Source organism: Mobula hypostoma, chromosome 2, assembly GCF_963921235.1.
Source record: "Mobula hypostoma chromosome 2, sMobHyp1.1, whole genome shotgun sequence".
Classification (NCBI taxonomy): Eukaryota; Metazoa; Chordata; class Chondrichthyes; order Myliobatiformes; family Myliobatidae; genus Mobula; species Mobula hypostoma.
Window position 1 is genome coordinate 83612673 of NC_086098.1, and position 21645 is coordinate 83634317.

Consider the following 21645-nt stretch of genomic DNA (forward strand, 5'->3'; position numbering starts at 1 on the left):
TTTATACACACTTCCTTTCTCTCACTCTCCTTTTTCTCCCTCTGTCCCTCTGACTATACCCCTTGCCCATCCTCTGGGTTCCCCCCCCTTGTCTTTCTCCCCGGGCCTCCTGTCGCATGATCCTCTTATATTCCCTTTGCCAATCACCTGCCCAGCTCTTGGCTCCGTCCCTCTCCCTCCTGTCTTCTCCTATCATTTTGGATCTCCCTCTCCCCCTCCCACTTTCAAATCTCTTACTAACTCTTCCTTCAGTCAGTCCTGACGAAGGGTCTTGGCCTGACATGTCGACTGTACCTCTTCCTAGAGATGCTGAATTCATCAGCAACTTTGATGTGTGTTGCTTGAATTTCCAGCATCTGCAGAATTCCTGTTGTTTGCATTTTAAAACCCAGGAACTTGAAATGGTTCACTCTCTCCACTTCTGATCCCTCTGTGAGAATCGGTATGTGTTCCTTTGTCTTACCCTTCCGGAAGTCCATAATCAGCTCTTTAGTCTCACTGACGTTGAGTACCAGGTTGTTGCTACGGCACCACTCCACTAGTTGGCGTATCTCACTCCTGTACTCCCTTTTGTCACAACCTGTGATTCTACCAGCAATGGTTGTATCGTCAGCAAATTTATAGGTGGTATTTGAGCTATGCCTAGCCAAATACAGGTTTCCCCCGCCATCCAAAGGTAGAGCGTTCCTATGAAACGGTTTGTAAGCCAGAATGTCGTAAAGTGAAGAAGCAATTACCATTTACTTATATGGGAAAATTTTCTGAGTGTTCGCAGACCCAAAAATAACCTACCAAATCATACCAAATACCACATAAAACCTAAAATAACAGTAACATATAGTAAAAGCAGGAATGATATGATAAATACACAGCCTATATAAAGTAGAAATACTTCTCTACAATGATTGCCTGCACAGATCAATGTAGCGAAAATCTCATGCAAGCGCTCTCCGCAGCAAATCTCACGCTAGCGCTCTCGGCATAAACGTGCTCTCCAGTAACCTTTAAACTATGAAGCTGCCAAATCTACCAAATAACGTAAAAATACACAGCCTATATAAAGTAGAAATAATGTACGTACAGCGTAGTATCACTTACCGGAATTGGGAAAACAGCGCCGAGCACACTGATGATGGTGTGTTAGACTGAGTCGTCGCAGGCTGGGTGGTGCAGTGGCCCCCACCCTCTGGGCCGCCGACCCGATACATTGCCGCGAAGAACGCAGCGGTTGCCGGGAGGCACACAGCACATTTTAAAGAAAAAAGCCGAAATAAACATGCTAATTAATTGGGTGCTGCCCGGCACATAAAATGTCGGCGCAGATCGGAGGCGATTGCCGATTGCAATGTAACACCCTTACTCTTTCAGGCTTTTCCGACACCTTAGAACTCATCTTGCTAACGGCTGCTCAATGCAACGTGTTAAAGCAATGCCGTTCCGAATCCGGGGAGAGCGGCTGCCGGGGGGCGCACACTGAGTTTTTGTCGCGCCCTGCCTTTCTTCATAACAGTGAAAACACCTGAAAGCGAAAACAGGGTACTAATGTAGGTCTTTCGTAACAGTGAGGTTTCGTAAAGCGAACGTTCGAAAAGTGGGGGACACCTGTACTGTTGTGAAAGGTGCATCTGCTAAATACAGACTTGAAGGGGGTAAATACTTATGCAATCAATTATTTTGTAATTTATATTTGTAATTAATTTTGATCACTTTGTAGAGATCTATTTTCACTTTGACACAAAAGAATCTTTTTCTAATGATCAGTGACAAAAAAACCAAATTAAATCCACTGTGATTCAATGTTGTAAAGCAATAAAACATGGGAACTTCCAAGGGGGTTAATCATTTTTATAGGCACTGTATATTCCATAAGATCATAAGGTATAGGAGCAGAAACAGGCCATTCGTTCTATTGAGTTTGCTGTGCCATTCAGTCATCGGCTATTCCAATTCTTCCAGTCACCCCCACTCCCCTGCCTTCTCCCCATACCCTTTGATGCCCTGGCTAATCATGAACCTATCTATCGCTGCCTTAAATGCACACAATGACTTGGCCTCTACGACCACTCGTGGCAACAAATTCCACATATTTACCACCTTCTGATTAAAGTAATTTCTCCGCATCTCTGTTCTAAATGGACGTCCTTCAATCCTGAAGTTGTGCCCTCTTGTCCTAAACTCCCCTATCATGGGAAATAACTTTGCTATATCTAATCTGTTCAGCCTTTTAACATCAGAATGTTTTTATGAGATCCCCCCCCCCCCATTCTCCTGAATTCTAGGGAATACAGCCCAAGAGCTAGCAGACATTCTTCATACAGTAACCCTCTCATTCCTGGAATCATTCTCGTGAATCTCCTCTGAACCCTCTCCAATGTCAGTGTATCCTTTCTAAAATAACACGCACAAAATGCTGGAGGAACTTTATTGACTGCTGCTCCCTTTCTATAATAAGGAGCACAAAACTGCACACAATACTCCAACTGTGGTCTCACAAGTCCCTTATAGAGCCTCAATATCACATCCCTGTGCTTATATTCCATACCTCTAGAAATGAATGCCAACATTGCATTCGCCTTCTGTACCACCAACTCAACCTGGAAGTTAATCTTTTGGGTAACCTGCACAAGGACTCCCAAGTCCCTTTGCATCTCTGCATTTTGAATTCTCTCCCCATCTCAATAATAGTCTGCCTGTTTATTTCTTCCACCAAAGTGTATGACCATACATTTTCCAACATTGTATTTCGTTTGCTAGTTTGCCCATTCCCCTAAACTAAGTCTCCCTGCAGGCTCTCTGTTTCCTCAACACCACCCGCTCCTCCACCTATCTTTGTATCATTGGCAAATTTACCCACAATTCCATTAATCCCATATTCCAAATCATTGACATACTTCGTAAAAAGCAACAGTCCCAACACTGACCCCTGTGGAACTCCGCTGGTAATTGGCAGCCAGCTTGAATAGGATCCCTTTATTCCCACTCTCTGTTTTCTGCCGATCACCTGATGTTCCACCCATGCTAATAACTTCCCTGTAATTCCATGGGCTCCTATCTTGCTAAGCAGCCTCATGTGTTGCACCTTGTCAAAGCCCTTCTGAAAAACCAAGTACACCACATCTACTGCATCTCTTTTGTCTACCTTGCTTGTAATTTCCTCAAAAAATTGCAGTAGGTTTGTCAGGCAGGATTTTCCTTTCAGGAAACCATGCTGGCTTTGGCCTAGCTTGTCGTGTGCTTCCAGGTACTCTGTAATCTCATCCCTAACAATCAATTCCAACCACTGATGTCATGCTAACAGGTCTATAGTTTCCTTTTGTGCTTCCTCCCATCCTTCTTAAATAGTGGAGTAACATTTGCAATTTTCCAGTCATCCGGTACAATGCCAGAATCTATCAGTTCTTGAAAGATCATTGTTAATGCCTCCACAATCTCTCCAGCTACTTCCTTAGAATCCAAGGGTGCATTCCATCAGGTCCAGGAGATTTATTGTGTGTTGCACAATATTCATTGTGCATTGGAAAAAAAAATATTGTTTATTTTAGACATTTTTGGAGTTTCTCCTTTAGCTTTAGGTTTAGAAGTCCAATTCTGTTTATTAGACAGCCATTAAATTGGGAGGAAAAAGTATTTTAAAATATGGACCAAATGCAAGTATTCTTTGCACATCCATTAATATATTCACCAATGAATAGGGAGTGGGGAACCAGGGAATAGGTAGTAAGAGAATTGAGTAGAAATTAAATACCTAAGTTGGTGGCTTGAACTGAAAGACAAACTGCTGTATTTTTATTCATGCAATTTTATATACTGTACTTTCAGATCTATTTTTCCAGAGCACAGATAAATGTATTATGGAAAGAGCTATAAAGAGCTATAATGCATTTAAATAAGTTGCAGATTAGTAGTTTAGCATATCAATAAAAATATTCATTGATAGCCCTTTAAAACAATTCTTTAACAACATGTTTTCATTTTGAATGTTTACATAACATATCTGAATGCTTCCACAACCATTCACTGGTATTACAAATTTGTAAGTAATGACAAATGTTTTCTCGTGTCTTTTTCTTGACGTTGAACCACATTAGCATGTGCCAAGAAATATTCACATTCCTTTCTCTATACAATTCTGGTTAATTTGAAAATAAATTGGTTTATTTTGAAAAGTTCATGCACAGAAAAACTCCCTTTTGGCCCAGTAATGTTACTGGATTCCACCTCTTTAAAAAAATCTGCTTGAACTCTGTCAGGACTACTGTTAAACACAGAAATCAAACTTTTTATTTGCTTATGAGAATCATTACAGGAGGTTTTCACCTCCATAACATAGATACATAACAACATCTAGCAGAATTATCTGCTTTTGATAAATATTGAATGTTTTCAATTTGTTTTAATTTTCCTGTCAAAGGATGATAGATCACAATATATTTTAAATGAGCAGTTTTGTGTTTGATTGTATATGGTGGGAATTATGTTCAAAGGTTCATTTATTATCAAAACATGTATCCATATACAACTCTGAAATCCATCTTCTCCAGATAGTCACGAAACAAAAAATATTAAAGTTGTTCAGAGAGAAAAATCAAACACATCCTCACTGCACTAAAAAGAATGGCATCCCGATCATTAACCTACCAAAACTCCCCTCCCCCTGCACAAAATGGAACAGAACATTGACCCCCCCCAAAAGACAACCCCTCCCCTGCATAAACAAAATTGAGAGTACAATAGAACATCAACCCCCAAACACCCTTGCCTCACTCAACAAAACGGAAAAGGAACAGGCAATAAAAAAAACACAGAATATAAAAACTGTAAGTCTGGAAAAAGTTGACAGTCCATAAATTCAGTAGTCCAATCCATCAACGCAGAACCATGACACCACTATCCTACGATATCACCGACATTCATCAAAGAGAGGGCCACCACACGAGGCATAGAGGCCTACCTGCTTACCACATTGAGCCACACATTGATAGGCTGGTCAAAGACTCCCTCTCAGCAGCAACCAAAAGGAAGGCAGTCTGTGCTGGATTCTCACTCGCCTCTGCATTTGCCTCAATGTCTCAATCTTCCTTGACGTTTTAATTGACAAAATGGAGTCTAACATCAGCTCTCACCCTGTATCAAAGCTTCTTTGCGTTGTGTACCCGCTCACTTCTTCGAGACAGCAAAGTGCTGGATCACTCAATCAATCTCCAAACTGAAAAATCGCAGGCTCTAATAATCTCAGAAACACACTTATAAAGTGCAAAACAGACGTCAAAGAGATAAAAAAGATATTTTATGAGCTATCTGGAAGACGTTGACAGAACGAGTGTTGTATGCTGGCGCCATCTCGACCGATTCAAGGTATTGCATGTGTTCATGTCATTATCACTTTTGAAACCTCTCTGCAAATAAATTACCTAAAATTAAATTAATTCATGTATCTATGTATTCAAACCTTGAGTACTAGGGAATACAGAATGATGCATTTTTCTTGCAGTCTCCCCTCCATGTAGATTTCTCTATCTACAGTAGTGTCCTTTTTTGCATGGATTTAAAGCCAAATTGTACTTTCATTAGAGTCAGAGGCAGTCACACATTCCACCTGATAATAGCATTGCTGATAATATAAATGGCAGTGGTTGCTCATACGCTTCATTGTTACTGGTGAATATAAATCAACAGATGCGCTCGTATTTGTGTATGGCTGTGCTCTGATTTCTTTTAGCAGTGACTGTAAATATTTTTCAAATGTACTGAAATCTGTCATAAGTGCTTCTTACAGTTTACTCCAGAGCCAGGCCCTGCTCCTGATGTATGTATCATAATTTTCTTTCCTGTAAAGAATTCAAATTAAGCAACTAATTGTTTTTTTTAGCAATTTATCATTTAATTTAGACTATTTGAGAATTCCAGTTTATCTGGTATTCAAACCTGTCCAAATTATCTAGAGCAGACTATATAGTTGTCATGGTTTAGCAGGGTAGGGAGAATCCCAGTGTTTCATTTTGCCACTGTTGTCTTTATGGACTCCTACTTTTCATTATGTCGTCCCATTCTCTTGCATCCATGTTATCATGTTACCATGAGGCTGTGCCTTGTATTCTTATAATCCCGAGCCTGAGCTTGACAACACGTGACTCTTGCTGCCTTCTGTTTTAATTGTGTGAATTACTTATGAATATTTACTGAGAGAGTTTGCTGAAGAGATAACGGATGCATTGGTCATGACCTTTCAAGGATCACATGATCCTGGCATAGTCCTGGAGGACTGGAAGATTGTAAATGTCACTCCACTCTTTAAGAAGGGAGGAAGGCAAAAGAAAGGAAATTATAGGCCAGGTGGCCTCACTTCAGTGATTGGAAAAGTGTTGGGACTCTCGTATTAAGGATGAGGTTTTGGGGTTCCTGGAGACTAATGATAAAATAAGTCACAGTCAGCATGGTTTCTGTAAAGGGAAAACTTGCTTGACAAATCTGTTGGAGTTCTTCAAAGAAATAACAAGCAGGGTGAACAAAAAAGAGACAGTGGATGTCATTTACTTGGATTTTCAGAAGGCATTTGATAAGGTGCCACACAGGAGGCTGTTTAACAAGATAAAATCCTTATAGTGTTACAGGAAAAGATACTGGCAAGTATAGAGGAATAGCTCGCAGGCAGAAGGCAGCAACGGGAAATAAAGGGGGCGTTTTCTGGTTGGTTGCCAGTGACTAGTGGTGTTCCTCAGGAGTTAGTATTGGAACGGTTACTGTTCACATTGACAAACAATGATTTAAATGGAATTGATAGCTTTGTGGCAAAGTTTGTGGATGATATGAAGATAGGTGGAGGGGTAGGTAATGCTGAGGAAGCAATGCGATTGCAGCAGGACTTAAACAAATCAGAAGAATGAGGAAAAAGTGGCAGATGGAATACAGTGTTGGCAAATGTGTGATGTATTTTGGTAAAACTATAGTGCAGACAGTTATCTAAATGCAGAGAAAGTTCAAACATCAGAGGTGCTGAGGGACTTGGGAGTCCTCATGCAAGACTCCCAGAAGATTAATTACAGGTTGAGTCTGTGGTAAAGAAGGCAAATGCAATGTTGGCATTTATTTCAAGGGGAGTAGAATATAAAAGCAGGGAGATAATGCTGAGCCTTTGATAGGCCACACTTGGAGTATTGTCAACAGTTTTTAACCCCATATCTCAGCAAGGATGTGTTGTCATTGGAGAGAGTCCAGAGGAAGTTCACAAGGATGATTCCTGGAATGAAGAGGTTAACATATGAGGAGTGTTTGGCAGTTTTGGGCCTGTACTCAGTGGAATTCAGAAGAATGCATGGGGATCTCATTGAAACTTACTGAATGTTGTAAGGACCAGATAAGATGGATGTGGAGAGGATGTTTCCTATGGTGGAGGTATCCAGATCTAGAGGGCACAGCCTCAAAATTGAGGGGCAACCTTTTAGAACAGAGATAAGGGGGAACTTTTTTAGCCAGGGAGTAGCAAATCTGTGGAATGCTCTGCCACAGGCAGCGGTGTAGACCAAGTCGTGGGTATATATTTAAAGTGGAAGTTGATAGTTTCTTGATTGGTCAAGGCATCAAAGGCTGGCGAGAAGACAGGTGTATGGCATTGAGTGTTATCTGGGATCAGCATGATGGAATGGCAGAGCAGACTTGAGGACCTAATAGCCTAATTCTGCTCCTATGTCTTATGGTCTTATTTATCAATAATAGCATTTGGCAGCAGAATATATTACTCCATATCGTATCTATCCACTTAGTCTGTACGATCCAAATCAAGTCTCCCAAATCAACATGTTCTCTCTTCCCCCCCCATTACTTTTTCCCCCATTTGAGCAAGGGGCTGTGAAAATTTTCAATTGTTTGCTTCTGTCTTCTGAATGTACAAGTAGGATGGACTTAAACAAAGTTTGCAGTTGCCTTAAAATTCATTCATTACTTTTATTAAGACTATTTTGCATATTTGCAATACATGTCCACATCCAGGTATGCTAGCCATTTTTCCTTATTAATTCCTAATGTATTTGGAGTGGTTGATTTGTGGTTGCCAGTATTAGATTATTTAAAGTGTTCTGCCCCCTTTTTTGTCAGTTTTGCAGATGGTTATTGTAATTTTTGGATTTTGACAACATTTTCACCCACTGTTATTGTTCAACAACTGAAGTTTGGGGTTCAATCCTAGAGCTATTGAACAGAACAGAACTGTTTGTATTTGTTTAGGATAGTTATCAATTCATTCTCCAGTCTTGAGATCTCTCTGATCAGTTCTAATCATCAGCACTTAAAATTCAAATGCCAATTTAAATAACACCATCAGGAACTGAATATATGTTGATTTTGAAGTCTTGGTATTGTTTTTTCTATTATGATCACATGTACAAAGATGCACCGAAGAGCTTGTCTTGCATATTGTTGATATCGATCATTGCATTGAGGTAGAACAACATGAAAAAATAACAGTGCAGAATAAAGTGCAACAAATACAGAGATAGCACAGTGTTGGTACACAATAAAGTGCAAGGTAGATTGTGAGGGCAAGAGTCCATTTGATTGTATAAGAGGTTCGTTCTATAACATTAGAAGAATACCATGGCTAACTTGAAATTTATTTAGACTCTTAAAAATCCAAATGTTGTCAACAGACAGAATATAGATTTTCTTTCCTATAACAATTGATGGCTCTGGGCCTGTACTCGCTGTAATTTAGAAGAATGAGGAGGATCTCATTGAAATCTATTGAATTTTGAAAGGCCAAGATAGAGTGGACTCGGAGAGGATGCTCCCTCTGGAGGGGGAGTTTAGGATCAGAAGGCACAACCTCAGAACAGAGATGAGGAGGAATTTCTTTAGCCAGTGAGAGGTGAATCTGTTGAGTTTTTTGCCACAGGCTAAGTCATTGGGTGTCTTTAAGGTGGAGGCTGCTTGGTTGTTGATTAGTCAGGGTGTAAAAGGTTATGGGGAGAAGGCAGGAGAATGGGTTGAGAGGGAAATGGATCAGCCATGATGAAATGGCAGAGCAGACTAGATGGCTGAATGGCCTACTTCTGCTTCTATGTCTTATAACAACCCCCCCCACGACAGCAATCAACTCAATTTGAATTAGTTACTATTTAAAATATCTGAATTGAATTGACTTTATTTCTTGCATCCTTCATATACATGAGTAAAAATCTTTACGTTACGACTCCATCTAAATGTACAATGATTGTAATTCATAATAAATAGAACAGTCAATGTAACATACACTCAGAGCAGAGTGAATTAACCATGTGACTGTCCAAGTGTTGGTCAGCAAATCTAAGTCAAGGTTGGCTTTCATAAAGTGAAACTGATCAGACTTGGGAATTTTCACTTATTTTTGTTTTGATGTCGAAATCCCAAAGTTCTTTTCAATGATTCAGTGCTTCTCTGCAGGAAATCCTATTTGCAGCATGAAATCGAGGAAGGATAGTGAATTGATTTTGCAGTATTTAGAAAGTACTCTTAATGCAAAAAAATTTCAATGGCATTCTAAGTTTCAGTACTGTTTAGTAGTTTTACTGTTATAAAAAAATCAAACTTTTAAATTATGTTAATAATTTGGATAAATTAAACTGAATCATTCATATTTATGATACTTCAGCTGTTCCAATTTTAATTTTGTGCTCTATAAGTGGTTACAAATTTTATTGATTCTACACTAGCTTTCTGATGATTTTTTTAGCATTTGATATTTGTGCAAAAGGGTGGTGCTGAATTCAAACATCTTTTGAATAGTAGAGCAGATATGGTGGCCCATTCCTGTTTCTTGTAACAGTTGTAGTCCACCAGTGATCCCATTTAAAGATGCCCAACAGCAACCAACTTGAGAAAAGGGCAAACTCAGTCACGTAAGTGGCTTGATCTTGGTGGGCAGTATTCTGCGAGGTCAGCAACTAATGTTATTACTTTATCATTATTAACCACAACACAGCCCAATCTGTCTGATATTTCTGTACTGTTAATACAGAGAAGGAACGGGGAAAGGCTCATTTTCGGGTAGTTAATAACTTTTGTTGGGAGCCGATAAAGACTTAAGCCTGTTTATCTTTGGAGACATTCAGGCCCAGCATAAGCTTTTTTTCAGCTTCACCTTCCAAATGGACCATGCAAAACAGTTATTTCACAAATTAACCACAATATCATACAATTATTTATTCTTTTCTCGGCATGATTGTTAGAGACTCCTTAAGTTCAACTGTTAGTTGCATTCATTTACTGGTTTCACATGTCAGTTGATAAAACTGGAAAAGAGGGACCCTACTGTTAAACCTCAGATAATATTGTTCTTTTCCACAGTATGCCAGCTGAACCCTATTCCAACATGCTGAAGAAGCAAACATATCAATTGGAAGACAAGGACTCCACAGCTTTGTTTTCCCTGTTGAAGATCTGTACAACTTTGTCTTCCACAGCAGGAAGGTAAAGCTAAGGACTTTGGAGACCAAGGAGACAGGTGTAATTGCAGAAACTACAGAGTGATCTCTCACTGTTGTTTGCCGCCGTGCAAGTTACCACAGGCTGCCTGTCAGTGGTTGATATCATACTGTGTATTCATTTCTTTGGAAGGCATCATGGATGAGATTAGCTCCAAGATAAAAGCAGGGAGTCAGTAAGAAGGAACGGGGAAAACCTTTCTCAAATTTGGCTGCTCTTAGGAAGTTGTCTCCATTCTATATCTGCTACACTGTATATCATTCTACAATGATGGCAAGATATCATTCTAATTAGCAGGTCCATTAGAGACCCAATCCCATTACTTCAACAGCAGGTTTTTTCAGTTTTTCCTCACATTCAAATCACAGCTTACCTATAGTGATGTACAGAATGAATGGAGAAACTGTTCAGTTTATGTTGCATCTTCTCTGGAACCAAGGGATTCAGCTTCTGTGATCATGCTGCAGTGATACGTGATCCTTTTTTTTATGCCTTAGACAGAAACCTTTGATCCATGGAATCTATGCAGATTCTCGTGGCAATACCACCAATCCTATTTCCCTTTGCTCTTTTGTCTCTCGTGCACTTCAAGTTCAGCCTGATTCTCATACCATCTATCTTCAATGCAGGCAAAGTTAAGTAATTAATTTAACCATCAAGCAGCATGTCTTTGATTGTGGGGAGAAAACTAGAGCACCCAGGAAAACCTGCATGATCATAAGGAGAATGTGCAAAGCCATGTGAAAATAATCATAGGAATATTTCTTTTTTGAAAAGTTAATTTTCCTCAACTCTAATGTCACTTTGATATTAATAATGGGGAGCAACACACATATTGGAAAATGGTTTACAAACTCTCCCCATGAATCTGGAGCCAAAATTCCTATATCACATCTGAAAATACTTTACCAGAAGGATAATTTGTATCCGGGAGACCTGTCACCATCGTTGTACTTGTATCTACCTTCATCACTTACTCTGGCAATTAATTCCATATATAATCACCACCCTCTGATTTCAAAAACTTACCCCTTACGTATTCCCCCTCAACCTAAAACTATGCTCTCCAGTATTATGCTTCTCTGCCCCCCCCCCCACCATCCCAGTCAAAAAACTTGCCATCTACCCTTTCTGTGGTACTCAAATCATAGTAAGGGCACCCCTCAAGTGTGAATAAATCCAGCCAATGAAATCTCTCATGAGTAAAGAGTTTCATTCCAGGCAACATCTGGATGAGAGCTTGGATACATACATGGAATTATGATGTAGTGGCCATTACAGAGACTTGGCTGGCACCAGGGCAGGAATGGATTCTCAATATTCCTGGATTTCAGTGCTTTAAAAGGGATAGAGAGGGCGGGAAAAGAGGAGGAGGGGTGGCATTACTGGTCAGGGATACTATTACAGCAACAGAAAGGGTGGGTAATGTAGCAGATCCTCTTTTGAGTCAATATGGGTGGAAGTCAGGAACAGGAAGGGAGCAGTTACTCTATTGGGGGTATTCTATAGGCCCCCTGGTAGCAGCAGAGATACAGAGGAGCAGATTGGGAGGCAGATTTTGGAAAGGTGCAAAAATAACAGGGTTGTTATCATGGGTGACTTTAACTTCCCTAATATTGATTGGCACCTGATTAGTTCTAAGGGTTTAGATGGGGAAGAGTTTGTTAAGTGTGTCCAGGACGGATTCCTGTCACAGTATGTGGACAGGCCGACCAGGGAAAATGCCATACTAGATCTAGTACTAGGTAATGAACCGGGTCAGGTCACAGATCTCTCAGTGGGTGAGCATCTGGGAGACAATGACCACCGCTCCCTGGCCTTTAGCATTATCATGGAAAAGGACAGAATCAGAGAGGACAGGAAAATTTTTAATTGGGGAGGGGCAACTTATGAGGCTATAAGGCTAAAACTTGCGGGTGTGAATTGGGATGACGTCTTTGCGGGGAAATGTACTATGGACATGTGGTCGATGTTCAGAGATCTCTTGCGGGATGTTAGGGATAAATTTGTCCCGGTGAGGAAGATAGAGAATGGTAGGGTGAAGGAACCATGGGTGACAAGTGAGGTGGAAAATCTAGTCAGGTGGAAGAAGGCAGCATACATGAGGTTTAGGAAGCAAGGATCAGATGGGTCTATTGAGGAATATAGGGAAGCAAGAAAGGAGCTTAAGAAGGGGGCATGAGAAGGCCTTGGCGAGTAGGGTAAAGGAAAACCCCAAGGCATTCTTCAATTATGTGAAGAAAAAAGGATGACAGGAGTGAAGGTAGGACTGATTAGAGATAAAGGTGGGAAGATGTGCCTGGAGGCTGTGAAAGTGAGCGAAGTCCTCAATGAATACTTCTCTTCGGTATTCACCAATGAGAGGGAACTTGATGATGGTGAGGACGATATGAGTGAGGTTGATGTTCTGGAGCATGTTGATATTAAAGGAGAGGAGGTGTTGGAGTTGTTAAAATACATTAGGACAGATAAGTCCCCGGGGCCTGACGGAATATTCCCCAGGCTGCTCCACGAGGCAAGAGAAGAGATTGCTGAGCCTCTGGCTAGGATCTTTATGTCCTCGTTGTCCATGGGAATGCTACCGGAGGATTGGCGGGAGGCGAATGTTGTCCCCTTTTTCAAAAATGTAGTAGGGATAGTCCGGGTAACTATAGACCAGTGAGCCTTACGTCTGTGGTGGGAAATCTATTGGAAAAGATTCTTAGAGATAGGATCTATAGGCATTTAGAGAATCATGGTCTGATCAGGGACAGTCAGCATGGCTTTGTGAAGGGCAGATCGTGTTCAACAAGCCTGATAGAGTTCTTGAGGTGACCAGGCATATAGATGAGGGTAGTGCAGTGGATATAATCTGTATGGATTTTAGTAAGGCATTTGACAAGGTTCCACACGGTAGGCTTATTCAGAAAGTTAGAAGGCATGGGATCCAGGGAAGTTTGGCCAGGTGGATTCAGAATTGGCTTGCCTGCAGAAGGCAGAGGGTGGTGGTGGAGGGAGTACATTCAGATTGGAGGATTGTGACTAGTGGTGTCCCACAAGGATCTGTTCTGGGACCTCTACTTTTCGTGATATTTATTAACGACCTGGATGTAGGGGTAGAAGGGTGGGTTGGCAAGTTTGTGGACAACACAAAGGTTGGTGGTGTTGTAGATAGTGTAGAGGATTGTCAAAGATTGCAGAGAGACATTAATAGGATGCAGAAGTGGGCTGAGAAGTGGCAGATGGAGTTCAACCCGGAGAAGTGTGAGGTGCTACACTTTGGAAGGACAAACTCCAAAGCAGAGTACAAAGTAAATGGCAGGATACTTGGTAGTGTGGAGGAGCAGAGGGATCTCGGGGTACATGTCCACAGATCCCTGAAAGTTGCCTCACAGGTGGATAGGGTAGTTAAGAAAGCTTATGGGGTGTTAGCTTTCGTAAGTCGAGGGATAGAGTTTAAGAGTCGCGATGTAATGATGCAGCTCTATAAAATTCTGGTTAGGCCACACTTGGAGTACTGTAAACAACAGGAATTCTGCAGATGCTGGAAATTCAAGCAACACACATAAAAGTTGCTGGTGAACGCAGCAGGCCAGGCAGCATCTCTAGGAATGCTGCCTGGCCTGCTGCGTTCACCAGCAACTTTTATGTGTGTTGCTTGGAGTACTGTGTCCAGTTCTGGTCGCCTCACTTTAGGAAGGATGTGGAAGCATTGAAAAGGGTACAGAGGAGATTTACCAGGATGCTGCCTGGTATAGAAAGTATGGATTATGATCAGAGATTAAGGGAGCTAGGGCTTTACTCTTTGGAGAGAAGGAGGATGAGTGGAGACATGATAGAGGTGTACAAGATAATAAGAGGAATAGATAGAGTAGATAGCCGGCGCCTCTTCCCCAGGGCACCACTGCTTAATACAAGAGGACATGGCTTTAAGGTAAGGGGTGGGAAGTTCAAGGGGGATATTAGAGGAAGGTTTTTTACTCAGAGAGTGGTTAGTGCGTGGAATGCACTGCCTGAGTCAGTGGTGGAGGCAGATACACTAGTGAAGTTTAAGAGACTACTAGACAGGTATATGGAGGAATTTAAGGTGGGGTCTTATATGGGAGGCAGGGTTTGAGGGTCGGCACAACATTGTGGGCTGAAGGGCCTGTACTGTGCTGGACTATTCTATGTTCTATGTTCTATGAAAGTCTATCTTAGATTGGGTGTTATATAATCAGATCTTATTAGGGAGCTAACGTAAAGGAACCTTCAGGAGGCAGTGATCATAATATGATTGAATTCATACTGTAATTTGAGAGGGCGAAGCATAAATCACATATATCAGTATCACAATGGAATAAAGGGAATTACAGAGACATGAGAGAGGAGCTTGCCCAGGTGGATTGGAGGAGGATACTGGCGGGGATGATGGCAGAGCAGAAGATGGCTGAAGTTTCTGGGAATAGATGACAAAGCGCAGGACAGATACGTCCCACGGAGGAAGTTGTTCTCGAATGGCAGAGGTAGGCAACCGTGGCTGACAATGGTAGTTAAGGACTGCATAAAAGCCTAGGAAAGGTCATATATAAAGTAGCAAAAGTGAGTGGGAAATTGGATGATTGGAAGCTTTTAAAATCCAACAAAAGACAACTTAAAAAAAACTATACGAAGGGCTAAGTTGAAACATGAGGGCAAACTGGCCAATAATGTAATGCAGGATACCAAAAGTTTTTTCAATTATATAAAAACGTGAAAGGGAGGTGAGAGGTTAATATTAGACCACTGGAAAGTGATGCTGGTGAGGTAGTAATAGGGGACAAAGAACTGGCAGATGAACTTGAGTACTTTTCATCTGTCTTCACTGTGGAAGACACTAGCAATGTGCCAGAGATCTATGAGTGTCAGGGAGCAGAAGTGAGTGCCATTGCTATTACAAAGGAAGAAGTGCTGGAGTCCTGAAAGAGGTTGCTAAAATGATAATGGATGCATTGGTCATGATCTTTCAATAATCCTTTGAGTCTGGCATGGTCCCAGAGGACCGGAAGATTGCAGATGTCACTCTACTCTTTAGGAAGGGAGGAAGGCAGAAGAAAGGAAATTACAGGCCAGTTAGCCTAACCTCAGTGGTTGGGAAGATACTGGTGTGTATTATTAAGGATGAAGTTTTGAGGTACTTGGAGACTAATGATAAAATAAGTCAAAATCAGCATGGTTTCGGTAAAGGAATATCTTGCCTTACAAATCTGTTCTTTGAGGAAGTAACAAGCAGTGTGGACAAAGGAGAGGCAGTGGATATCATTACTTGGATTTTCAGAAGGCATTTGATAAGATGCCACACATGAGGCTGTTTAACAGGATAAATTCCTATGGTGTTACATGAAAAATACTGGCATGGATAGGGGAATGGCTGACAGGCAGGAGGCAGCGAGTCGGAATAAAGGGGTCCTTTCTTTTCTGGTTGGCTGCCAGTGACTAGTGGTGTTCCTCAGGAATCAGTTTGGGGACCACTACTTTTCACATTGTTTTTGTCAGTGATATAGGTAATGGAATTGATGGCTTTGTGGAAGAAGTTTGCTGATGATACGAAGATAGGTGAAGGGATAGGTAGTGCTGAGGAAGCAATACGATTGCAGCAGGACATGGACAAATTGGAAGAATGGGCAAAAAAACTAGCAGATGGAACAATGAGTTGGGAAATGTATGATCATGTATTTTTGTAAAAGGAACATTAGTGCAGACTATTATCTAAATGGGGACAAGATCCAAACAGAACCTTGTTCTTTTGCAGAGTGCGGAGTCCTCATGGAAGATTCCCAAAAAGTTCATTTGCAGGTTGAGTCTGTGGTAAAGAAGGCAAATGCAATGTAGACATTTATTTCAAGGGGAAAAGAATGTAAAGGCAAGGAAATAATGCTGACACTCGTCAGGCTGCACTTGGGGTATTGTCAACAGTTTTTGGGCTTTGTATCTCCAAAAGGATGTGTTGTCATTGGAGAAAGTCCAGAGAAGGAACAAAGGAGAGCATCAAAGGATATGGCGAGAAGGCAAGTGTATGGGGTTATGTGGGATCCGGGATTAGCCATGATGGAATGGCGGAGCAGATCTGATGGGCTGAATGGCTAATTCTGTTCCTATGTCGTGTGGTCTTGTACGGTCTTTCTAATGTTACCATATCCTTGGTGTAGTGTGACAATCATAGTTGTACACAATACTCCTGTGTAGCCTGACTAATATTTTGTACATCTACAATGTGATGTCACAACTCTTGTAACTCAGTGCCTTGGACTATGAGGGTAAGTATATTGAATGCCTTCTTCACTACCCTTACCACTTGGGTCTCTGTTTTCAGTAAGCTATAAACTTGCACCCCAAGGTTCCTTCATACATCAACACTCAAAGTCCCTACCGTTTTCTGTTTATGTTCTATTAATAATTGACATCCGAAAATGCACTATGGCATGTTTGTCCAGATTAAATTCCATCTGCCACCACTTTGCCTAATTTTCCAACTAATCTGAGGTTTGTGAGGCTTTTGAAACCTTTAGCCCAGAAGGCTGTGGAGTTTAAATAATTGAATATATTTACTCTCCTATATGTTTGTTCAAGATGTTTGGTCTATAGGAGAGTAAACAATTACAGGTAACAGACAGGAGAGCGGAAAGTAGCTAGGATCAAATTGGCTACCGTTTTATTGAATGACATAGAAGAATTGAGGGTTCACTGATCTATTCCTGCTCCTGTTTTTTATGTTCTTGGATTATCTGACATGATTATTTTTATCTCCTGTTCTCTATACAGTATCCCGATAAATTAATGTCCAATTATTATAAAGGAGAAAGCATCCAAAATACTTTTGATCTGATCTTTGAGAGCAGCAGTTGAATTTCAGTATGTGTAATTGTCCTTAATGCCAAAGCAGCATTTGGCTATTGTGGTATCCAGAAATCAAAGTAAAATTAAAATCCCTGGGGGAAATTGAAAGTTGAGGTGGGGGTTGGATTTAAATATTTCAGTGACTGGAGTCACACGAAGTACAAGAGAAGGTGATTTGATCTCAAACATTATTTTTTTCCATGCATCTGCCTGATCCACTAAGCGTTTCCAGCATATTTTTATTTAAGATTATCAGTGCCTGTAATATTCCTCTTTTAGAAGTTGGTTTATGTAATTGGAAGCTAATAATTTTAGCCCCAGAATCTTACTGGAAGTGTTCTAGGGACGGTGTCCTTGATTAACTTAAGATCTCTTTGATTTGTCCTTCCATCATGAAATTAGAAGTTTTTAAGTGATTATTTAATTCCATTTGCAACTCCTGCATATAGTTAGAGTCTGACTGTATGCAACAATGCCCAGAATGTAACGTGATTCACTTTGGTTGAAGAAAAATAGAAAAGCAGAGGGTTTTATAAATGTGAAGAGATTGAATGATGTTGGTGTTCAGAAGGGATCTAGGTCTCTGCACAAACTACTGAAGGTCAATCTGCAACTATAACAGGCAATTATGAAGGCAAATAGTATATTAGTCTTTATTGCAGGAGGTATGACTATAAACAGGAATATTTTAACCAATAAAATTGTTCACTTCAAAGGTTTTAAAGTTAAGTTAAAGTCTTTCCCGACAGGCTGGTGCTTATGCCGGTTTCTGTGCCGATTTAAAGGTTTTGACTCATGTTACAGGTTTCCCCCGCCATCCGAAGGTAGAGCGTTCCTATGAAACGGTTCGTAAGCCGGAATGTCGTAAAGCGAAGAAGCAATTACCATTTATTTATATGGGAAAATTTTGTGAGTGTTCGCAGACCCAAAAATAACCTACCAAATCATGCCAAATAACACATAAAACTTAAAATAACAGTAACATACAGTAAAAGCAGGAATAATATGATAAATACACAGCCTATATAAAGTAGAAATACTTTTCCACAATCATTGCCGGCACTGTTCTCCGTAGCAAAAATCTCACGCAAGCGCTCTCGGCAGAAAATCTCATGCAAGCGCTGTTGGCAGAAACAGTCTCTCCAGTAACCTTTAAGCTATGAAGCTGCCAAATCATACCAAATAACACGTAAAAATACACAGCCTATATAAAATAGAAATAATGTATGTGCAGTTTAGTATCACTTACCGGAATTGGGACAGCACTGAGCACACTGATGATGGTGTGTTACGCTGAGTTGTCGCAGGTTGGGGTGGTGCAGTGGCCCCCACCCTCTGGGCAGCGACCGATACATTGCCACGAAGCACGCAGGGGTCCAGCGGTTGCCGGGACACACCCAGCACATCTTCAAGAAAAAAGCAGAAATAAACAAGCTAGTTAATTAGGTGCTGCCCGACACTTAATTGTCGGCCCAGATCAGAGGTGATTGCCGATTGCACCTAATTAATTAGCATGTTTATTTTGGCTTTTTTCTTAAAGATGTGCTGTGTGCCTCCCGGCTACCGCTGCATTCTCAGCGAATCGGTATCTGTCCGTGGCCTGGGGGTTGGGATGGTGGGACACTGGGGTGTCATCTTATCGTCGTCTGTTTCCATTAGAGCAGGCAGCTCATCTTCTCCTATGACTGCCCGCCTCGATGTTGAAGGTCGAGGTTCATCGTCTGCTGTGGCTGATGTGGAAGTCTTGCTTGACTGCTGAGCCTCACGCATTTTTCTATCGTACAGTTCTTTGTAAGCACTCAAACCATCCTGCAAATATCCCATAAACCTACATACCCTTTCAAAATTAAAGTCGTACTTTATCATTGCAGTGAAAATCTCTCGCAGTTGCTTCTTGTTCATTTCGCTAATGAATTTGGTTTCGATTGTTGTCCTTTCCTCTTCCAATTGCATCAGCTCTTCATCTATCAGTTCTTGGTCATAGGATGCCAAAACCTCTTCAACATCATCTTCATCAGCTTCCACAAGCCAAACTCACGTTGTCCTTACTTCGTTCACCAGGATCAAAACACTTAATTATGTCTAGTTTTACGCTAAGTATAACACCCTTACGAGCTCTTTTAGGCTTTCTCGATACCTTAGAACTCATCTTGCTAACAGCTGCTCAATGCAACATGTTTAAGCAATGCCGTTCCGAATCCGGGGGAGAGCGGCTGCTTGGGGCGCATGCTGATTTTTTTCATAACAGTGAAAACACCTTCTCTTAGCAAAAACAGGGTACTAATGTAGGCCTTTCGTAACAGTGAGGTTTCGTAAAGCGAACGTTTGAAAAGCGGGGGACTCCTGTATTTCTTTTGCCAAACATCTTCAATATAAGGCTCTTAGTTCTTGACTTCTTCCATAATGGGAATGATTTCTTTCTATTTATCTGTCCCTACTCTCCATGAGTTAAAATACCTTCATCAGATTCCCTTGAACCTCTGTGGTTCCAAGGAGAACAATTCCAGCTTCTCCAGTTTGTTCACATAATGAAAATCTATTATCTTCAGATAATTTCAATAAATGTCTATAGTATCCTGTGTCAAAACTTTGCTAACAAGGCACGTAGAAATGTGAACAGTACTCTAGTTATGTGTGCATAACTGGAGTCCTGATGAAGGGTCTCAGCCCAAAACATTGACTGTTTATTCCTTTCCCTGGACTTGCTGAGTTCCTCCAGCTTTTGTGTGTGTTGCTCTGGTTTATCACTCCAGTTATAACCAACCCAGTATTCTGATATGATTTCAAGATGATTCTCTTGCTCTCATATTTGGTGCCTTTTTTTTAATAAAGGCCAGGGTCCAATACTTGTTTAAATATTACATTTTCAACCTGCCCTATCACTTTCAAAGAAATATCTGATATCTCTGTGCTGTTACTTTTTTAAATGTACACCCTAGCTATATTGCCTCTTCTCGTTCTTCTTAAAATGAAACACTTCACATTTCTCAGTAACTCTCATCCAGTGACTCTCAACCCATTAGCCTTTCTTTATCTCCATTAGATCTATAACTATCTCATGATCATTCACCATGTCTTTAAATTTCATCATCTCGAAATTTGGCAATTGTGGCCTTTTCTCCAAAGTCTATATCATTCATTTAATAGCAGTGGGACTTTTACTGACCTCTAGTTTGGAAAAGGGCTTTTCACAACGCCATGGTAGTGTAGTGGTTAGTTACAGCTTGGGGCCTCTGAGTTCGGTGTATAATTCTGGCATCCTCTAGAGAAAAAAATTGTACATTCTTCCCATGTGCATGTGGATTTCCTCCTTACAAGCCTGATTGGTTTTTTTTGAGGATGTGACTAAGCACATTGATGAAGGTAGAGCCGTAGGTATAGTGTTTATGGATGTTATCAAGGCATTTGATAAGGTACCCCATGTAAGGCTTATTGAGAAAGTAAGGAGGCATGGGATCCAAGGGGACATTGCTTTGCGGATCCAGAACTGGCTTGCCCACAGAACGCAAAGAGTGGTTGCAGATGGGTCATATTCTGCATGGAGGCCGGTGACCAGTGGTGTGCCTCAGGGATCTGTTCTGGGACCCCTACTCTTTGTGATTTTTATAAATGACCTGGGTGAGGAAGCAGAGGGATGGGGTAGTAAATTTGCTGATGAAACAGTGGTTGGGTGTGTCGTGGATAGTGTGGAGGGCTGTCAGAGGTTACAACGGGACATTGATAGGATGCAAAACTGGGCAGGGAAGTGGTAGATGGAGTTCAACCCAGATAAGGGTGAGGTGGTTCATTTTGGTAGGTCAGATATGATGGCAGAATATAGTATTAATGGTAAGACTGTTGGCAGTGTGGAGGATCAGAGGGGTCTTGGGATTCGAGTCCATAGGACACTCAAAGCTGCTACGCAGGTTGACTCTGTGGTTAAGAAGACATACGGTGCATTGGCCTTCATCAATCGTGGGATTGAGTTTAAGAGCCGAGAGGTAACATTGCAGCTATATAGGACCCCACTTGGAGTACTGTGCTGAATTCTGGTCGCCTCACTATAGGAAGGACGTGGAAACCATAGAAAGGGTGCAGAGGAGATTTACAAGGATGTTGCCTGGATTGGGGAGCATGCTTTATGAGAACAGGTTGAGTGAACTCGGCCTTTTCTGCTTGGAGTGGCGGAGGTTGAGAGGTGACCTGATAGAGGTGTACAAGATAATGAGAGGCATTGATCGTGTGGATAGTCAGAGACTTTTTCCCAGGGCTGAAACGGCTAGCACGAGAGGGCATAGTTTTAAGGTGCTTGGAAGTAGATACAGAGGAGATGTCAGGGGTAAGTTTTTTACGCAGAGAATGGTGAGTGCTGCCGGT

The 21645-nt window shown here is 41.2% G+C and overlaps 1 protein-coding gene and 1 long non-coding RNA gene across 11 annotated transcripts in view; one reads left to right on the forward strand and one right to left on the reverse strand.

The window, feature by feature from the left end:
• Positions 1–21645, forward strand: part of egln1a (egl-9 family hypoxia-inducible factor 1a) — a 95164-nt gene that overhangs the window by 21208 nt on the left and 52311 nt on the right. The window lies entirely within an intron of this gene.
• Positions 14121–21645, reverse strand: part of LOC134341613 (uncharacterized) — a 74426-nt gene continuing 66901 nt past the window's right edge. Inside the window, exon 3 of the long non-coding RNA XR_010016793.1 lies at positions 14121–18695. This is a non-coding gene — a long non-coding RNA (uncharacterized LOC134341613). The remainder of the gene's footprint in view (positions 18696–21645) is intronic.